Genomic DNA, 20,000 nt, shown 5'->3' on the forward strand with positions numbered 1-20,000 from the left:
GCTTAGCATGACACCCTCAAGGTCCATCCACTTTGCTACAAATGGCCATATGTCATTCCCTCTCATTGCCATGTAGTACTCCATTGTGTATATAGACCACATCTTCTTGATCCACTCATCAGGTGATGGGCATTTAGGCTTGTTCCATGATTTGCCAAGGCCCATTTCTGATGCAGTCTTCAAGCCTTCCCATCCCCGCACCTGGGCGAGCCAGATGGTTCTTAAAGCAGCACTTCCTCTTGGCACCTCTTCATTTCTGAGGCGTTCAGGGAGGGAGCTATGCTCCCAACAAATCCCTCCCCTCATTAAAAAAAAAAAAAAGCGAAAACCAGATTGTTCCTAATTTAAAACTCTCCCTGATTTTCTTTCTGAAATCCTTGGTGGAGATTAAGAAGCCCTCAGAGTCAGTGGTCACATGGTTAGTTTGTGGCTTATGACCTGACAAGGTTCTTAATGGTTTTAAGACAGTCAATTAAGAACATTAGTCAGAGGTGCCTCGGTGGCTCAGTTGGTTGGGCGTCCCTTGATTTTGGCTCATGTCATGATCTCAGTATTGTGCCTGGCGTTAGGCTCTTAGCTGGGGCATGGTGATTGTTTGGGATTCTCTCTCTCCCTCTCCCTTTGTCCTTCAGCCCTGAATGCACATGCTCTCTTGGAAAAAAAAAAAAAAAAGAAAAAAAAAGAACTTTGTCAGGTTAGCAATTAGCCTTTGGCTCATCAAAGTTCCCCTGCACTGACCTTGCCATGAGGATTGCAAACACCACATGAATTCTTTGTCAATCTTGCTTTTTTGGATTATGGAATTAAAACACCCAGATTTCCATTCTCCTTAACTATGGTTTGTCTGAGTAAATGTACAAGATGAGAAAATCAGTTTTCCCTCACACGGCCTTAGCTGGTCTGAAAGAGGCAGCACTCGACTTGCTGAAGCAGCTTCTAACCTGTCAGGGTTAATTAGTCCACAAGAAAACCGGATGCCCAGGTTAGCCAAGATTTCAGATAAACTTTATCTAAAATTCAAATACTGTATGGGCATACTTATACTAAAAAAATTGTTTGATGATTAACCGAAATTCAAATGTAACTGGGAATCCTGTATTTTACCTGGCAATCTTAAACCTAAATCCCACAGATCACCTTTCACACTTACTGAAGACAGCTGTCACTACTGAGATGCAAAACAAAGGACAAGATTCAACCATCATGCCATGTCCATGTACTGTCATATTAATACTGGGCTGATTTTTATGGGGCGCCTGGGTGGCTCAGTCGGTTGAGCGTCCGACTTTGGCTCAGGTCATGATCTCACAGTTCGTGGGTTCAAGCCCCATGTTGGGCTCTGTGCTGGTAGCTCAGAGCCTGGAGCCTGTTTCAGATTCTGTGTCCCTCTCTCTCTGGTCCTCCCCTGCTCATGATCTGTCTCTCTCTGTATCTCAAAAATAAAATAAATATTAAAAAATATATACTGGGCTAATTTTTGATATGTAAAACTAAATACTAAACCTAAGTGCACAGTTTTCATGGTAGAGATTCATAATCCTTTATCTATAATTTTAAAAGGTAAAACTCTCTAAAAATTGAAAGTTTTTTAAAATCTAACTCACTAGGCAGCAATTTTCTACCCATAGAAGCTATTTATTCTCTTCATCTCCTTAATGCAAACTGTCAAACATTTTGTTACACAAATATTTGATTATGGAGTGCTGCTCTAGAACACTCATGGGTATGTATACCATAATATACCATACATATTATATGATAAATATTGTATTACCTTTTAAAATATGAAAAATTCTGAATTGTGCATCTGATCTCAAGAGTTTCAAATAAGGAATTGTATCAGATTAAAAAATTAATAGCCAGAAAAAACTTCAAAAGTGTATTGTCCAATATAGTAGCCATTAGCCACGTCTGGCCACACTGAACATTTGAAAGTGTCTAGTCTGAACTGAGATGCACTGTTAGTGTAAAATACACACTGGATTTCAAAAACGTAGCATGGAAAAAGAATCTGAACTATAAGATAACATTTTGGAAAGAATATTGTTTTGAATACATTATGTTAAATAAAATGTATTATGAAAATTAATTTTACCTATTTATTTTTCCTAGTTTTTAAAAAATTGTTCATTTATTTTGAGAAAAAGAGTTAGCACCAGCATGGGGAGAAGCAGAAAGAGAGGGAGAGAGAGAATCCCAAGCAGGATTCTGCACGGTCAGCACAGAGCACAATGTAGGGCTTGATCTCACAATTGTGAGATCATGACCTGAGCCGAAATCAACAGTCAGACGCTTAACCACCTGAGCCACCCAGGAGCTCCTTTTCTAGTTTGAATGTAGCTATTAACAAATTTAAAAATTGCTCATGTGGCTCCTATTATATTATACTTCGGGTGGACAGTACTGCTTTAGGGACTAAGCGTACAACTCTTTACAGCTGTGAAACCGGGATGAGAAAGTGATGTGGGTCATGTGGGCACAGTTAGTTGTTGAGTCCAACTGAAGTTTTGGTCTCCTGACGTGTGGTCTAGTGCTTTTACCACATCTCTTTCAAAGACCTAATTCCAGCATGAAAATCCTCCAGTGACAGGACTCTCAACACTCCTCAGGCTCCACACTTGGCACTGGGATTCTAAGACCATTTTCAGAGTCTGCTGGAGTATCTGTGATTCTTGCTGTTGGAAGTAAGAAAATCAAGCACCAACTTGAAACCAAGAGTTTCAGGCAGAAGAGGATGAGACTGAGAAAAGCAAATGAAAAGGATTTTTACCTTCCTAGTTCCAATTTGAGATATTTCTCAACAAATTCAGAACAAGAAAGGCTGGGAGTGCCCTGCATGAAAGGCAGAATTTCATTCAGAGACTGGTGGAGCTAAGCTCATCCATCAAGCTGTCGGCAATGCGTCAGAGGTGGAAACTCACACTTAGCAGAGAGTATGGGGATGTGTCTTACTCTGGTTGACAAAGGGTACAAAGTTCCACCCTGTTCAGAAAGATAACCTCTTAGAAACAAGGTGTTCAGTTAATCAGATCCTAGTCATCACCTGAGGGATGGGAAGTACTATCACAGTGGAAAGGGAGACATTTGTTCAGCACTAACTACAATACCACCCCCCTCCCCTACCCGGAGGCAGTGGAAAAGGACTTCCCACCCATCAGCACATACTCTATTTGGCTGAACTGGGGGGGGGGGGGCAGGAATGAATCTCCAAGGGGTAACGGCAAATAACTTTAAGGGAGAAAACTAAGCCATCAGCTAAGTGGAAGCCACCCTATGAAAGTAGATACAAACTACCACCCCCCTCTTAAAAAAAGGTTTAAGGAATCTCTAAACCCAATATGGGGTTCGAACTTACAACTCTAAGATCAAGAGTCATATGCTCCACTGACTGAACCAGCCAAGGTGTCTCTGCAAACTCCCTTTTTATGTATCCATGCCAGGTCTGGGGCGTTCCCAGGGGATGCCATTCCCAGGCACTGTGCACTTAGCAGTGGCCTTGGATTCTCTCATCAGTTGAGAAGACAAGATTCAAAGAACAAAAGAAGGAAAATGAGATGCTGTCTTGACAGGATTCCATTTGGTCTTGATAGAAGCACAGACCATCAGAAGAGCTAAAGAAACATCTGCAGCCTCGTCCTCGGCATCCTGGAATGACCCAGAGCAGCTCGAGAAGGTTCCTGTAGCTGGGAAGGCTTCTGCAATTTTTGACGCTATGGAGGCACTTGCTGCACAGATAATTTTAGCTGTTTGAAAGCACTGTTGGCTGAATAAAAAAGAATGAAATCCTGCCATTTGTAACAGCATGGACAAAGCTACAGAGTATTATGCTAGACAAATACCATATGATCTCATTCATAAATAGAATTTAAGAAACGTAACAGATGAACATAGGAGGGAAAAAGCGAGAGGCAAACCATAAAACAGACTTTTAACTAGAGAGAACAAACTGAAGGTTGTTGGAAAGGAGGTGGGGGGGGGGATGGGTCAAATGGGTGATAGATACTAAGGAAGGCATGTGTTGTAATGAGAAATGGGTGTTGTATGTAAGTGATGAATCACTGAATTCTACACCTGAAGCTAGTATCACACTGTATGTTAACTAACTGGAATTTAAATAAAAACTTGGAAGGAAAAAAAAAGAAAGAAAGCATTGTTAGCTGCATTCACTCATTTACACAAATGAGCTGGGTGCCCGAGAACCACTGGGGTGGGGAGAACTTGGCCTAGGAGCACACAGAGCTCCGTCTGAGTTTTGACTTAACTGAAAAACTTAATCACTCTCACTTACTTTTTCACGGTTTCTTCATTAATAAAATGGATAAGAAAATATGCCCCAGAGGGTTCTGTCAGGTATAAGTGAGACACAGGTAAAGCTCTTGAAGAGTAACTATCTGAAATGTCAGTTTGGCCCTTTTACATGTGACCCAAGCCCTTTCTCACAGAGCCGTAGCCAGTTGTCCGCCATTCCTCTCCTCTTCTCAGCCCTCCTCCCACCTTCACCCCTGCCCTCCCTCTGCTCCTCAGCAGCACCACAGAGGCTTTATAACCCACTCCCTGTTGCAAATGGAAGGAACACAGGACCCTGAAACGGAACATTTTGCCATTTAGCTGATTTAATGAGTCAGAAATTGCCCACTTAGAAAATTTCTAAAACAGTGTATGATTTACATCTTGACTAATATTTAAAACCTGCATGCTTTCCAACACTCAGCCAGAAGAGACACTTCAGAGCTCAGGGAGAGGGACCCCTGAAGTACATACTCACTCCCACCTCTCCCCTGCTCCCAGTATTTCTTAATGTGGGGGCAAGAAAGGGGAGGAAAGTGCTGGAAGCAGATTCAGTGTTCAGTTGGCTCTCACTAGGAAATATGAGCTATAGTTTTCAAGTGATGGACAAAATCCAAGGCTCCTGATGAATGAACAAAAGAAAGTCTATTAGTCTGGATAGCACTGTGCCCACTTGATAGGAAAAAAAGACACATTTATTATTCATTCCATTAGGCAGGCACTCTTTTATCCGTAAGAAAATATATACATATTTAGTTTCTTATACCTTTATGTCTTTCTAGGCAAGTGTTATTAACCCGGGGTCCCAGAATGGGCTTAAATGGACTCAAACCCATTAAAATTAAGTGCAGAGTTCATGTGTATGTGAAGGTTTCCACGAAGAGATGGTTTTAAGTCAATTCTCAGAGGGGTTTAAGACCCACCTCCAAACACACATACGATGACGAACTACTGCTCCTTCTGCTCCGTAAACTACCACAGAGCCTAGTCCCTCTTCACTCCTAACAGGCTCTTTTGCTTTAAGCAAAGTCATGTAAATCTCGTAATTCTCAGTGTGCTGTTCACATCTGGGGCTGGATGAGTCCTCATCGGGTAGGACTGTTCCATCCCAATATCTTTAGCATCCTTGGCACCTGCCCATTAAATGCCAGTATCACTACTAGTCACTGGGACAATCAAAAATGATCACATATATTTATAAGTCTCCTAAAGAGGTAAGTACCTCCTCTGGTTGAGATGATTAAGTTCACCTTCCCTGCTTCTGTTTCATCATCAAGAAAATGAAGAAAGTAGGCAAGATGACCTCAATGGTTCCTTCCAGCTCTACGATACAGCACTATCTCACACATATCACCTTGAGTGTCGTGCCCCTTCCTATTCCCCCCATTATGCTGACAGATGTGTGTTCTGTGTTCCTTTGAGGGACCTGCAAAGTACCACTAAAAGGTGTAAAACTGTGGCCTGGTCCTAGACTCAGCTCTGCCTCTGGTTAGCTGTGTGACTTTGGGCAATCCTTTAGCCTCCTGAGGCTTTGATGTTCATTAACTGTAAACAAAATAAGATGATTTGGAGGTTCTGTTCAGCTCTAAACTTAGATGGCTCTAGGCAGTAATGAGAGTAGGGTCGGTGGGGTTTCTTGCACCTCAAGAAAGTTCCCAGAAGTCTCTTTTCAAATACTACAACAAATCTACCGTTAGAAAAATGTTATATTGTCCCTACAAGGCTAAGTTAGAATCACAGGATCTAGCATGCTCTTTCTATGCCCTGTTAGATTGCAAATCAGATGTCTGATAAAGAAAAAAAGACAGAAAAAGTCCTAGGTGAGGAAATATCCTATTAGGACTTATTGATGACAATCTGGGAATCTGATGGCCTTATGGGAAATGATGAGGCACAAAGCTCAGATGGCAATTCCTCTCAAAAGCCTACTTTAGCTTCTGAAGCAGAATTAAGAGCTCACAGCCTACTGTCAATGTATTTTTAATATGTTGCATTAATTTTACCAAAAATTTTATCAATAATTTTGATTACTTGCTCACCTACTTACATCTTTACTAAAAATATGAAGACTGTCTTCAAAGGCAGAGGCTGTATTGGACTTCTCTTTGCCTCCTTGGTGCACACGTAGCACAGAGCCTAACGCAGATTCAGGAGAATGAACGCACGGCGGCAGGAATAAGGCCAGCCAGTAGGCTAGAGGGGAGCGAAATGATAAAAACAAGCGTGGCTTGTTATTCTAGGTAGGGGCTGGCTCATGATAGTCTGTAAATGTAGCCTTTGAGCTCTGCCTCCTCTAACTCCCAGGAGAATCACAGGAGTCCTTGGTGTGCTGATTACTCTTTTCCTGCAAATGAGACACTTCCTGAACTCACATACTAGCTGGGTGGTCCTTTGAAACCAACTGAACCATACTGTTAATTCCTGCTTTCTCTTTTGTGAACAGCATCTAACAGGCAGAAAGACCTAATTTTTCTCTAGAGATCGAATACCATGTAAGAAATTATTTCCAAGCAATGACTTTTGAATCATTAAATTTAAGTATTTTGATTGAAAAATGATAGCCCTGTAATAGGGAAGTTTTGGGCCTTGTGAGAGAGGTTTTGAACATAGTACTTGCTGGGAAAAAAGTTAATATTTTCCAATGACACTTTGATGTAGTTGATTCAATTCCCTAGATGATTTGCCTCTGCAGGGCTGTCAAGTCCTGGTCCTCTTCCTGTTTCCTAGTTCTTCCTTTTATATAGAACTCTTGACCTTCTTCATCAATTAATTCACCCAGTCTCACCTGGTTTCTCCACTTCTCGTTGTTGGCCCCTTGGGGATGGTTAGGGTGGTATGGAGTAGGACAATGGGCATGGCATGACTGCTCAGATGCTGAGGTATGGTTTTGGGGTTCAGCTGGGATATGTGATCATCTTGAAGTAACTAGGAATGGTAAGAATCAAAGTCATAGAAAATAGTATCCTAGTTCAAAGAATAAAATAGTGTTTTGTTATGTTTTATTTTTTTACCACTCCCCCCCAACTTAGAAGGTGTGCTTCAGCACCTCAATAATTTCATGACCAGTCCCCCTGCCCAAGCAGCACCAAGGAAGGTTGTGGCCGAGGTCACGGCCCTTTTCCTGATAGAGCTGTGTGCTGATCTGCGGTGGCTGGAGAACTACAGGCGGGGGCATTCTTCAAGCAGGGAGAAAACCCTGATGCAAAAACTGGCTAATACGACCAAGAAACAAAAGGTTTTGGTCACATCTGACAAGGTCTTTTTGAGAGCAGAAGGTGTCTATGATGCCTGCCTATTTCAGAACAAGACTCAGAAAATCCCTTGGATCAGGACCAATAGCTTCCAATCCTGAACCTAGCAGGGAGTGGAAAGGAAAAAGGCTTGAGAGGAAGATCTGGGTTCGAGTTCTACATTTGCCTCTGCACAATAGCTTTGTGGCCCTCAGCAAGTCACAAACTCAGCATGCTAATCTCACTGTCTCTAAGGAAAGGCACTAAATGGGTTTCAAGGTCTTTTAGGATCTTTATTCAATTATCATTTATTGGGTACCTACTATGTTCTAGATACTAGATTTTTCCAGGCGCTAGGGCTATAGCAGCAAATGCAAAAACTAAAATTACTGTTTTCATGTAGCTTATATATACTCTATTGGAGGTAGCTTGATAATAAAGATAAGTAAATTATATCGTAGTTTAGAAGGCGATTAGTATTATGGATGAAATACAGAAGAGTAGGGTAATGAGGACCAAGAAAACTAAAGTTGGGAACTGGGGGAGAGGGCAAGTTGCAAATTCTCTGATACATAATCTTTTGGAATCTTAAAAGAATGCCTTCAAAAGTAAATCTTCTGAGGAATAGGCATAAGATGCCTATTGTGCTGACATAATCAAAAAGAGGAAATGAAGTTTATCTTCCACAAAATAGCTAGGAATGATCTTAATTAGCATTTCTTACTTCTTAACAGGCTCATTTCCATATGGAAAAGGAAGATCTGAATATTCGATTCCGGTCTGGGTGGGAAGCACTGACTTGACAGCCCCTGAAGCTCGGGAGGGTGCCGTCCTGCTGAGGACTGCCTAGTTACAACTAGGGGTCCTCGGTAATCCCAGAGTTAGAGGGGACAGGCAGTTTACAGCTTACAACTTCAGGCAGTGTAGTTACCGGCAGCCTCAGATTTACTGGTCGGGGAACTGCCTCATCACTCTAAGTGGCAACGGGTCACTTCACAGCTTTGTGAGACGCCAACAGTTAGAAAGGACTCAATAAATGATCAATAACTCACCAGAATCTCTTCCTCCTCCATGAATAAAGCACTCTCACTGTGCCAGTGCTTGGTTATAAGTGTTCTGGAGGTTCTTTCCCTCTCTCTTCTTCTCCCTCCCTCTCCATTTTTCCAGTCATTCATTGCTCCCTCCCTCTTTCTTTGCAGAACTGGCTAACATATATATTTAAGTTTGAGCTGCAGAACTAATTCATTTATATAATTTTCCTAATTGCAAAGAACTGGGTAGATGAGTGAAAGAAAAAAAGCAAAGACTGGAATATAGCACATGACAACTGGTGTTTGTCAGCCTGCAGACATCACACCATGCACTTATACTTAACAAGCTCAAAAAACCACTGGGTGGTGGCTCCCGTTGACCATAATGCAAGTAATGGATTTCCTGGCAAACATTTACTGTGTGAGTCCCAGCAGTTAATTGGCTCCCAAATTTGATCCCAGAAAAGACAATGCTTGGAAAGGTCATCTGAAAATCAGGACATTTTCCAGAATGTGCATTATCTTGTAGCTTTCCAAATTCCTGTTACCATATTATTCCATTCCTCATGCCCTCTTTTCTGAAAATTTAGGTATCTGTTCTTCAGACTCTCAGACAAAACAGATTAGCTGTTTGGAAAATAATATAAAACTTTACAATAGAGTAGTATTTGGTAGGTTTCCTTTGTTGGCACCACTTACATGACTACAATTTATAATAAAAGAGAATGTCTTCTTGTTATTAGACTGTATCACATCAACAGTAATACTGTGCATATGCACGGCTCTCTGGATTCATTCTGTAGCCTCAGGTAAAAATGTTTACAACATGCTTTCTAGCTTTGAAGTGGAGCAAATATGACTTAAGAGTCAAACTTCTGTTCTCCTTTTCCCTCAATACTCAAAATCCTAATTATTTCTATCGCATCCTCTACCATAGTACTGTACCATTTTGGTATCTTTGGTGCCAATCATAGTACCTGGCATATAGCTAGAATGAACAAAGGAATGAAGTCGACTGCCCCTGAATCATGACTTTACAGCAACTATATCCCTTTACCTTGGAAGTCTTTTATGCAACTCACTACTTGCTTGACCTGGCATCCCACACGGGCCAGCTATGACTCAGTTTGTTAACTGCTTAATTTTCAGTTTTTTTTAAATCACACCATTCATTGAGTTACTTCAATGGTTCTTAACCAAAAGAACATGTCAGAATTACCTGTTGCTATTTAAAAGAACACATACACATACACACTCCAGTCCTGGCCCCAGAGATTCTGATTCACGAGTTGTGAGCTAAGCTCCAGAAACATGTATTTTAAAAGTCTCCATAGTTGAGTATTCACATTCAAGTTGTTACTCATCGGTTGGTTTATTGATGTTTATTCTATGTCCAAAGATATTAGAAGAAAAAATTACTAAAAAAAAATAACAAAACCCAAAACTCTTAAATATAGGAAGGTATAATAATAAGTGTTATAAGGCTGGGTAGGGAATGACTATTATACCAGAAAATGTAGGCTTGGAGAACTACTGCAAGTGAACACTTTTTTTTTTTTTTTTTTTTTTTTTAGAACTTCCTCAGAGCCAAAGCAAAAAGATTTTAATGAATTGGACAAAATTCAACATTTGAAGAGGTAGCATATAAGTTCATATGTAAAGACAACTTTTGCCTTGGTACTAAATTATAGGAGTAATTTACTTCCCAAGTCTTTAAGTAAGAAGCCACTGAACAATGAAGTAAATGATGTCTTTGATATATTTTTTTAACCAAAGCAGGACACTTAGATAGCGCCACTTTCAAGGAAAGCTAGAAGTATATTGTAAAATTCTAGGGTGGTGAAAGTATTTCTATGGAGAGCAAATAATAACATATGTAGTTTTGTTGGCATCTGACTTGATATAAGAGAACTACAGAATCTGGAGGAGAAAGTGGCATGAATATTTCATTCATTTTCAATGGTCTCACTTATGCTTTTTTGCAGAAGCTCAACAGTACATATATCTCCACTCCAGCTCTTTACTAGGCAGTCTAAACTTGGGATATTCTCCCAACAAATCTGGGCTTGCCAAGGATGGAAGATGGAGATGGAAGCTTGTAGGTACAGAATGAATGTTAGTGACACTGGTCATAAAGGTCCCTGTACACTGGACTTAGAATCACAGCTCTGTAGGCTCCCCAAACAATGCAAGGATAGGCTATTTTATATGCAAGTGACTGCTGCACTATAGTACAGGCTACAGTGATCACATCCAACCCAAAGCATGTGTTTTCTCTACTAACAGGTTGGGAGCTCAAGGACAAGTTTCTAAATGAATTATTTCAAAGCTTCAAGGTAGAACATCAAACCTCAAAGGCATACAGAATGTCAGAGGCAGGAACAAGCTGCTATCTGGAGGGAGTGAAGTTAAAAAAAAAAAAAAAAAAGGAACACATAATCAAAGGATCCTGTCTTGCCTATGTCTGTCTTTGATGATTCCTAGTGGATGTATGCCAAATTCACCTATCCAGTAATAACCAACTTTTGATAACAGTCAACTGGTCACTAAGGTATCAAATAGCCACCACCAACTTTCTTTGCCAAACACAAAGGGCAGCTTTGGGGGTCATGTAAAAGTGCTACGCTATAGATGCAGACTGGGAAAGGACTGGGGTCCTAAAATGATACTTGATGTCACTAATATTTAAAAACAATTACAAAGGTTGTACAGTTCAGAGATACATGTGCAAGTTCTGGTCCACATGTGAAGATACATTCTAGCAGTGTGGTCCAATAGAACCTTCTGCAGTCGATGGAAATATTTTATATCTGCATTGTCCATTATGGTAGCCACTAATAAATGTGGCTATTGAAACTTTCAAAGTTTATTTAATTTTAATTAATTTAAATCACATGTATTTAGAGGCTATCATATTTAAAAATTTTTTTAAACATTTTTATTTATTACTGAGATACAAAGAGAGACAGAGCATGAGCATGAGAGGGGCAGAGAGAGAGGGAGACACAGAATCCAAAGCAGGCTCCAGGCTCCGAGCTGTCAGCACAGACCGGTGCGGGGCTCAAACTCACGAACTGTGAGATCATGACCTGAGCCGAAGTTGGATGCTTAACCAACTGAGCCACCCAGGCGCCCCTAGAGGCTATCATTATTGGACAAGACAGTTCTATAGGTTATAGACGAAACTGCTTTTCCACTGGAACCACTAACTGAGGTTCTTGATTCTACCTGCTAAAGAGTATCTCCAAGTAAAGCTGTATGTCCCATGGACACCCTGGTCATGACTTGTGCCCTGAGACCTTTGGCAGCAGTGTCAACCAAATCATCAGAGCCTCCCAAGCCAGTAGCCAACTTTAAGCCTTGGGAGAGGAACAACCCATCAGTCATCTGGGTGTCATTAAAAACCAACCCGTCAAAAGAACTCTAGGAAATGAGGGCTGAGACACCAGAGTTAAAAGTACTATGTTATATTTGAATATCAAAGCCAGCAGTAACATAACTAGAATTCAGCAAGCAATGGGTTGTTAAGTACTTCCCTGCTATGGTAAATAATATAACTTGATTTTCCCAGTCTCCATTCTACCTTCTCTCTAGCTGGAGAGGCTGAAAAGCTTAAAATCATGTTCCCTAGATTACAGTGTGCAGCAGCGTTCTAGGAGTGTAGTACATGCCTGTGGGAAAGCTGGAAGACAGAAGCAAGAGGCCGTTGTCCTACTTCTACGGATGCTGGCAGGCCAGCTCCTGCTCAGAATGAGAAGCAGGGAGGCAGCTGCGTTCAGTGTTTCAGTGTCCTCATCATGGCTTTGTTGGTGGCTCACAGAGAATTGTGGTGGCACCTGGGGTCTAAAACCTCTGCACTGCTGTTACACTGGTATGTCCTTGGATCTAATAGTTTTGGATTTCTGTTTGAGATTTCCAATGGCTTCATAAGCACTTAACTCCTTATCTGCAATCCCCTTCTGCTTGAACTATCTAGCGTGATTTCTGCTTCCTGTTTTCCTCCTTGACACATCTGCATGCTCCCATTTAGTCTCCTCAGCAACTCTGGAAGTTAGGTGATTTCTCCATGGACTGTTTTACAGATAATTATCAAGTCCAGATCTATTTGTGGTGAGTACTTCGTACATTCACGGTCCCATCTTTTTCTCCAAAGAGATCTAAACCCATATCATGGACTATTTTAAAAGTTAGGACATGTGCTTAGAACTTCACTGCTTCTTTTTGTGATGATTTTGTTCCAAACCCAATGTAATGACCACTTGGAGAGGAAGTGATGTTATCTTTGGAAAACGGTGTTGTCACGTGTGGACATAAGTTCAATCCCAGCTGGTTTCCCCGTCAGAGTGTCATAGCTCCAACTTCGTAGAATCACAGACAAGCAGCTACAAATGAGATTCTTGCTCATGAGCAATCTGGACACAAGAATGGGATGGCTGAAATAATCTGCTGCCAACAGGGAAAACAGCCTGAAAGATAGCTTTTTTTGGGTGAATCAATACTGTTATCTACTTCTCTAAAGTTGAGTATCTATACTCCCAAGAATTTTTACCTCCAGAACCCCAATACTCTATAAATCACTGATTATCCTCTTTGTCGGATGAGATAACGACCACTCCATGGACATATCAAATAACTGCTCTGAAACAGCTAACTGCTCTTATCTCAGGCTTGAGAGGAAGAAAACAATCACTGCCAAAGTGGATGTGACTTTCACAGCACATGTCCCATCCTTTGCCTTCTAGCAGCGGCCGCGTGGTCTGGAGAACAGCAGGACTGACTGACTTCTCTGCTCAAATGCTGCCCGCAGGCTTGGATTACTCAGGCTGAGGATTATATGTGTCCTCATTCTTCTGTTACTAACTTTGGGCCACTTGATTGTTTAAAAGTCCATTCTTCCAGAGGCTGGCATGAATGATTGAAAATCAAACTCAAACTAGTAAATTTGACTTTTTAGTATCAGTGGAATCTCTATTACCACTCTGAGAACTTTTCTCACTTGCATTTCCAGTTGTAATGCAACGTGTTCTAGAATTTGATGAAGGTCAAATTTTAAGAATTTTTAACATTCTACTTTTGTGCAGATTTTTCTTATTCAGCACAAAAATACTATATGAAATTAGATATTTTTCAATTTAAGTGAAAAGAACTATTTCACAGAAATCCTTCCGGAGACATAAACACAAGATTACAAGCTACTCATTAAATCAATAAATCTTGTTTTTCTTACAGCGATTTACCTTTATCTTTAATAACTCAGAAAAACCATGAACTCATTTATGAGCCAGGACACTTTCAGATCCATGAAGAAATCTCACTCTTACACTTATAACTCAGATTCTCCAAGCACTAAAAGGATTTAGTTTAACTATAATTAGGAGAGAATAGTAATGTGGTAAAACAGTAGCATATAATGCATACCAAAAGAACCGTTATAGCTTTCAAAGGTAGCACCCATTCAAGCAATAACTTAGCTTCAGATGACGTAAATGTTCCTTGCTACTTAATTATTTATGCACAAAACTTAATTCAGTTAATTTCTCCTTGTCACTCCAATTCATTCCCTTTAAATTACCACCATAATATTTTGTTTTTCTCTAAGAAACTAAGAGCATTTTCAGTTTACCACTGCCTGGAGTTCTTTCCTGTACCTGTGGTATCTTCAAGGGGTCAGGGCAAAGTAATTGGCCTGGAGAGTTTTGTAAACTATCAGCTATGATGGAGAGTAGCAGAGAACTTCCAAAAACGTGGAAGGCTTGTTTAAGTATTTAAAATGGTGGTTCTCATTGTTATCCCATTAGCAGGGTATTCAGAATGAAAATTTGTTTTATAATAATAATTAAGAGCCCATTCTCAAGAGATCTGGAAAAAAGATGCCTGGCAAAAAAGGGATTCTATTTGGAGTTTTTGGCAAGATTTTTGCAAAACAACTGTGTTGTGTGAAAGGGGTATGATTACTGGGCTGCAAGTTCTTTGAGGGTTCCTCTGCATGCATCCTCAGCAGTCAGTGCGGTTGATTCCCAATAAGCACTTCTTAGATATCTGATGAACCAAGCACTCAAAATCCATAAATTCTACAACACTCTCATTTCTAATGACAGAAATGGAAATAGGGCTCCTTGCTTTCTCCACACCCTCTGTCTTGGTCAGCGGACTCACAGAAACCTGAAACACTGGAGATGAAACCTCAATGCTGTTTCTCTTTCTCCCATTTTGTTTGAATAATCTTTCTGTGTAACTATGGTAATACCTGGTACCAAGATGCTGGTATTTCATTTAAAAGGTAAATTTGGGAAGGAGGAAGAGATCATGAGTTATGCAGTTCATGAGAAATTCTGCCCATAGGGCAACCTCTTTGGCAATCTGCAAAGCTTGTGCATGTCCCATTTTATAATAAACACATTTAAATAATGTATGACACTATACAGAACAGATATAGTATGTTGAAACAGAGATCTACTGAGCCCAAGAAAACTGCATTAAGTATGAGATTATAAATAAGAGAGTATTTTCAGACATTTGAAAAAATAGCAGGGAGAATTTAGTCCATAATTAGGACACTTTCTCATTTCAACATATATAAAGCAAACAGCTACAGAATTTCAAAGACGAGTATATGAAGCTATGCAGAGTAAAGGCTGGATATTAACCTGGCACGTGATCTAAATGGCAAGCACATTGGTTACTGTAGTTACAAAGGGTAGGCGTAAACTAATAAAACACTCTGTTAGCAATACTTTAGAGCCAGGAATGACCAAAGCTAGAATCTGAGGGGAGGAGCAAAGGGCATGCAGTGACTGACACCTGAAGTCAAGTTTCTCCACGTCACTTTTATATTTCAGTGACTGTGATTCATTAAAACCCGAGCTGGGAATGTTTCTGCCTGCCCAAAGCAGGTGCTGTAACACTGTAGAAAACCTTCCACCCAGTAGATTAATTTTGTGTGAGGACATTTAAGAAAGCTGCTATGGCTTCTTGATTTATGACTTCATTAAAATGTTTGGGCTTCAAATCTGCATCAACATTTATTGGAACTAACAGCTTCTTAAAATGGAAATATTCAATGATAAATTAATGTAGCTTGGATCTTGTATGAGGAAAACACAAGGCACTTCAGGCATCCTTTATATACCTCGAGGAAAAGAGTTAACACTTTCTGCTCCTGTATATTAATAAGTCTTAGGAATGAGTAGGTGAGAAGAGGTAAGGGAGAACATGAGAAGAACAATCATGGACTCTCAGCCACGAAGAGAAATGCATTAAGAAAAGGTCTAAATTGTTCCTTCTGTAGAAAGACCACCACCAACTCAAAAATCAAAGGGCTGCTGTGTTTGTTGCAGACATTAACCGACTTGTTGTCCACAGAGATCTCAATCCAAAGATGTAGCTTCTAGGTGAGCTGTTTGAGAAGATTCCAACGAGGACACAAGAGTATGAGCTTTTTAGGTAGTTCTCACTTTTCTATATTTACAGCACTCAGCTACCTCCAACAGATATTAAATCTTTGGTGAGTGAATCAGCTATCACTTCCAAAGAGAGCCCCAATTTTTTCCTTGCTGTTTCCTGCTGTCCATTTGTTCAAATTATCCCATGATCTAGAGATAATGCAGTTATTGCCATCAGCACACAAATTCAGCAAAGTTTCACAGATCCCTTTCTTTATCATCTCAAGTGTGGACAAGTAGCTCACATAACTAATGGAAACATGGACCTCAAACCTACCTGGTTAGGTCACCTTTTACCTTGCTGCCTTCCAGGGTTGATTCAGTGTGATCACCTCACTCTGGTATCATCCAGTCCACAAGTAAGTCCTGTTGACTCACTTCCAAGATGATTCCTGATTTTGTTTCTCCATTTCTCTCACTACCACCTTTGTTCATACTATCTCCGTCTCTGGCGTCACTCCTACTGTAATCACCTTCTAATTGGTCACCCTGCCTCCAGGCAGTATCCATACAGCAGCCAGCTACCTTCTTAAAACATAAAGCATGTCATGCTATTTCTGTTTAGAATTCTTCAAGGGCTCCCCATCACACTAAAAATAGAACACAAATTTCATGTTCTTGCTCATCCCCTCTACACACCTCATCTCATTCCACTGGTTTACTCAGACTATCCTCCAGCAAAACTGGCCCTCTAGCTGTTCCTGAACAAACCCGAACACATCTCCACCTCAAGGCCTTTGTCCCTTTTGTCCTACTAAAAACATTCCTTTTTATTCACTTTGGCAAAGCAAGATGCTCCTCTTCACTATTCATTCACACTAGATACCCAGTCATACCTATCATACCTCTTTCTGACATGTTTTTTTTTTAACTTTTTTTTGGATGTTTATAATTTTAGAGAGAGTACTAGCAGGGGAGGGGCAGAGAGAAAGGGAGACACAAAATCCGAAGAAGGCTCCAGGCTCTGAGCTGTCAGCACAGAGTCTGATGCGGGGCTGGAACCCACGAACCACGAGATCATGACCTGAGCCGAAGTTGGCCGTGTAACCATCTGAGCCACCCAGGCGCCCCTATCTGGTGTTTCTTTTAATTTCTTTGTTATATGGGTTCCCCAATTAGCTTGTAACCTCCAACAGGGCAGAGATCTTAATCATGTTATTCATCATCAAGAATGATCCCTGGCACCTACATCTTGAATATTCTTACTAAAAAATAAAAAGTCTAAGACAGTCACATGTTAGTGGCCTGGCAGCAAGGAAAAACTTTACGAAATGTGGGCTTCTGAACCAAACTAGGTATTAAGTGAAGATACTTAACAGCTGGCTCAAGGCATATACTAAGTTGGTGAGTTGGCTTAGTGGCTTCCACATACGGTGAGAGTCTCACTCACCCCCTGTACCCACAAAACTCTTAGTCTCCTTGGCTCTGGGCTCAATTTCCACAAGGCATTCACCTATTTTTGGGCATCCACTGTGCCAATTCAGAAACAGTTTCCTTAACTGTGTGGGCCATTCAAAGGACTGATAGGTCAGATCCACTTTTCCAAGGCCTGTCCTATTTGTAAGAATCACACTCATTCTCTAGGGACTGGAAAACTTTCTTTGCCCCTTGTGCTAAACTGTCCTTACCAGCAACCACTGGATACTGTATTAGGGTTCAAATATACTCTTCCTCCTCCAGTTGCAAAACTCATTGTTTGGTAACCCATATTTTTTCTCTAATAATGTGGAATAGCTGAATGAACACTGAGTGTGAAGTCAGAGTAGTTGTGCCCAATTCAACCCTGGCTATATGATTTAACCTCACTGAACCTCAGTTTTCTCATCTGCATAACGCAACTATTACTATTTACCTCTTAAATAGACAGGTGAAAGGTCTGGGGCTCGTACTCTGTAGGCAATACACATCGGAGCCGGGGAGGGTGACAGGTCCAGAACTCACAGACTTATCCACTTCTTAATGGTTTCCTCTCGTAGTTCCTCAAGTATTCAGAGGAGAGCGATTATTCCAGAAGCCCATCAAGAGAGTTTCAGGACAGCAAAAATACTTCTTTGTCATCAAAACACAGTTATAAAGGAAAGGAACTCAACTCACCCCAGACCAGTGAAGCTTTAGAAGCAAATGGAACTAATCAGATCATGTTTATTAAAGTACCGAGTCAGATGACAACACTGAATTACGTAAGATTTTGACTAAGTACCAGTAATGTATTAAGTGCCATGAAGGTCTCACTGGTAAAGGAGGGGAATGTTAGTGGACATTGCTATTCTGTATTAAAGAGCTAACCGTCAGGACAGCCTGGGAGTGGAGATTAATCCAAGGAAAAATGTGAGGATTACTGCACATGGGCCTGTGAAGGGAATTATCCCCAAATCATTAACAAGAGCCTACTTAATGTTATACATGTGTATGCAAATTTTTCTTCTCTCAATTTTACCTTTGTCTACATTTTGTCAGTGAATTGTAAGCCACTTGAAGCAGAGATCAGCCCTGTGTTTCCTATGCAACAACTCTAAGAATAAACCTTTTCTCTTGGAAAACTTCCTCCAGGTTCTAAAATGGGTTCATCAGGTCCACTGTACGGCACATCTGTGATCGGCAGAGCTCTCTGCTCCAGGGGTGCTCCGTAAACATCCTGACGCCACAAAGAGGCTACGTAAAACTGAGAGATGACCTGCTGGAAAACAGCAGATTTTTCACAACAACAGACGAGACAGAGGTGAGTATGGGAGCCGGGATGGGTGAGAGCAAGGAGCGTCGGCACCAGGCACTGTGCATCTGCGACTGTGCTGTGATTTTTACATGCACTAACTCGGTGGACCTTGGAGGAGGAGTTATGTTTTCCTCCCATTTAGTAAGTGAGGAGGGAAACCAAAGTCCCCCACCTGGTAAGTCTAAACCTAAATCTAAATCCTGGCAGAGCCAGAATTAGAAAATTCATGATTGTTTTCTATGTCCTGTGGCCTCAAAATGTTTCATTTTGGCATTCCAGTCCAATTTATGAAATTTTGGAGTTCTCAGAAAAATAAAGGAGCAGTTTCTCAGATAGTTCTCACTGGCAGCTGCAAACCTTGCAGGCTGCTGGCTGGGCATGGCCCTCACCAGGGTACCGCACGGACTTCTGTCGGAATGAGAATTATGCTCTCTTTTTCTTCGAGGTTTTTCATCCAACCTTAAACCATAATCATCAAACTCAGATCCCTTACTAGAGAGCTACATGAATAATTGATAATTTCTACTACTTATTTAGAATCTATTAGGCATCAAGTATTATGCTAGAGCTTGTGATAAATCTCACTTAATCCTCACAAACCCCTAAATGGTAGGATATGTTACTCCTTCGAGACAGACCAGGAAACTGAGGCAGCTAGTAAATGGCAGGACCAAGATTTGAATCAAAGCACAGCTGGCAAGCTCTTGTCATTTTAGATAGCTCACAATTACCTCCTATTAAGCCAAAATAAAACTGACATCTTGAATACTTGAAAATAAAGCATAAACAGCCATATTAAAGGTCAAATTAATTTAGCATGATATTAGTTTGGTTTTGCTCCTCACCTCCTCTAGGCATGCTAAACATAGGTAATAGGTTGATGCACAGAATATGACATTTGCTAGAAAAATTTTAAGACAATTCTTTCATAATGATGTAATTTCTGCTTCTAACCTCCAGCATCTGTGGCAACTCCAATCTAAAAATCTTAGGCAGAAGAATTCTGCAAACAGCAAATGAATAACTGAGTATTTTACATTTACTTGCAATTAAAAGACAATTGAAAAGTTAAAATCTCTATTTCCAGACCTGTCCACAGATCTGTTGGCACAGAAATGGTATGTTTTAGTGATATCTCAGCTGTACTAACAATTGATACTGAAACTGCTCCGTATACTCCAAATTTAGTCCAAGAGGCTTAAATGGAACTTTTTTTAATAGACATGTTCACTTGAAGATAAAAACAAAACTCTATTGCTCCTCAAAAAATAAAAAATATTGCACAATGCTTTGCCCT

At 40.5% G+C, this 20,000-nt stretch overlaps 1 protein-coding gene and 1 long non-coding RNA gene across 6 annotated transcripts in view; both read right to left on the reverse strand.

The window, feature by feature from the left end:
• The window catches only part of TMEM108 (transmembrane protein 108), a 338,666-nt gene that overhangs the window by 105,051 nt on the left and 213,615 nt on the right, over window positions 1-20,000 (reverse strand). The gene's annotated exons all lie outside the window — the stretch shown is intronic.
• LOC115292272 overlaps window positions 4,607-20,000 on the reverse strand; it is a 33,611-nt gene continuing 18,217 nt past the window's right edge. Inside the window, exons 2-3 of the long non-coding RNA XR_003908891.1 lie at window positions 6,335-6,480; window positions 4,607-4,909 (exon numbers count right to left, since the gene is read on the reverse strand). This is a non-coding gene — a long non-coding RNA (uncharacterized LOC115292272). The remainder of the gene's footprint in view (window positions 4,910-6,334; window positions 6,481-20,000) is intronic.

Source organism: Suricata suricatta, chromosome 5 (genome assembly GCF_006229205.1).
Source record: "Suricata suricatta isolate VVHF042 chromosome 5, meerkat_22Aug2017_6uvM2_HiC, whole genome shotgun sequence".
Taxonomy (NCBI): Eukaryota; Metazoa; Chordata; class Mammalia; order Carnivora; family Herpestidae; genus Suricata; species Suricata suricatta.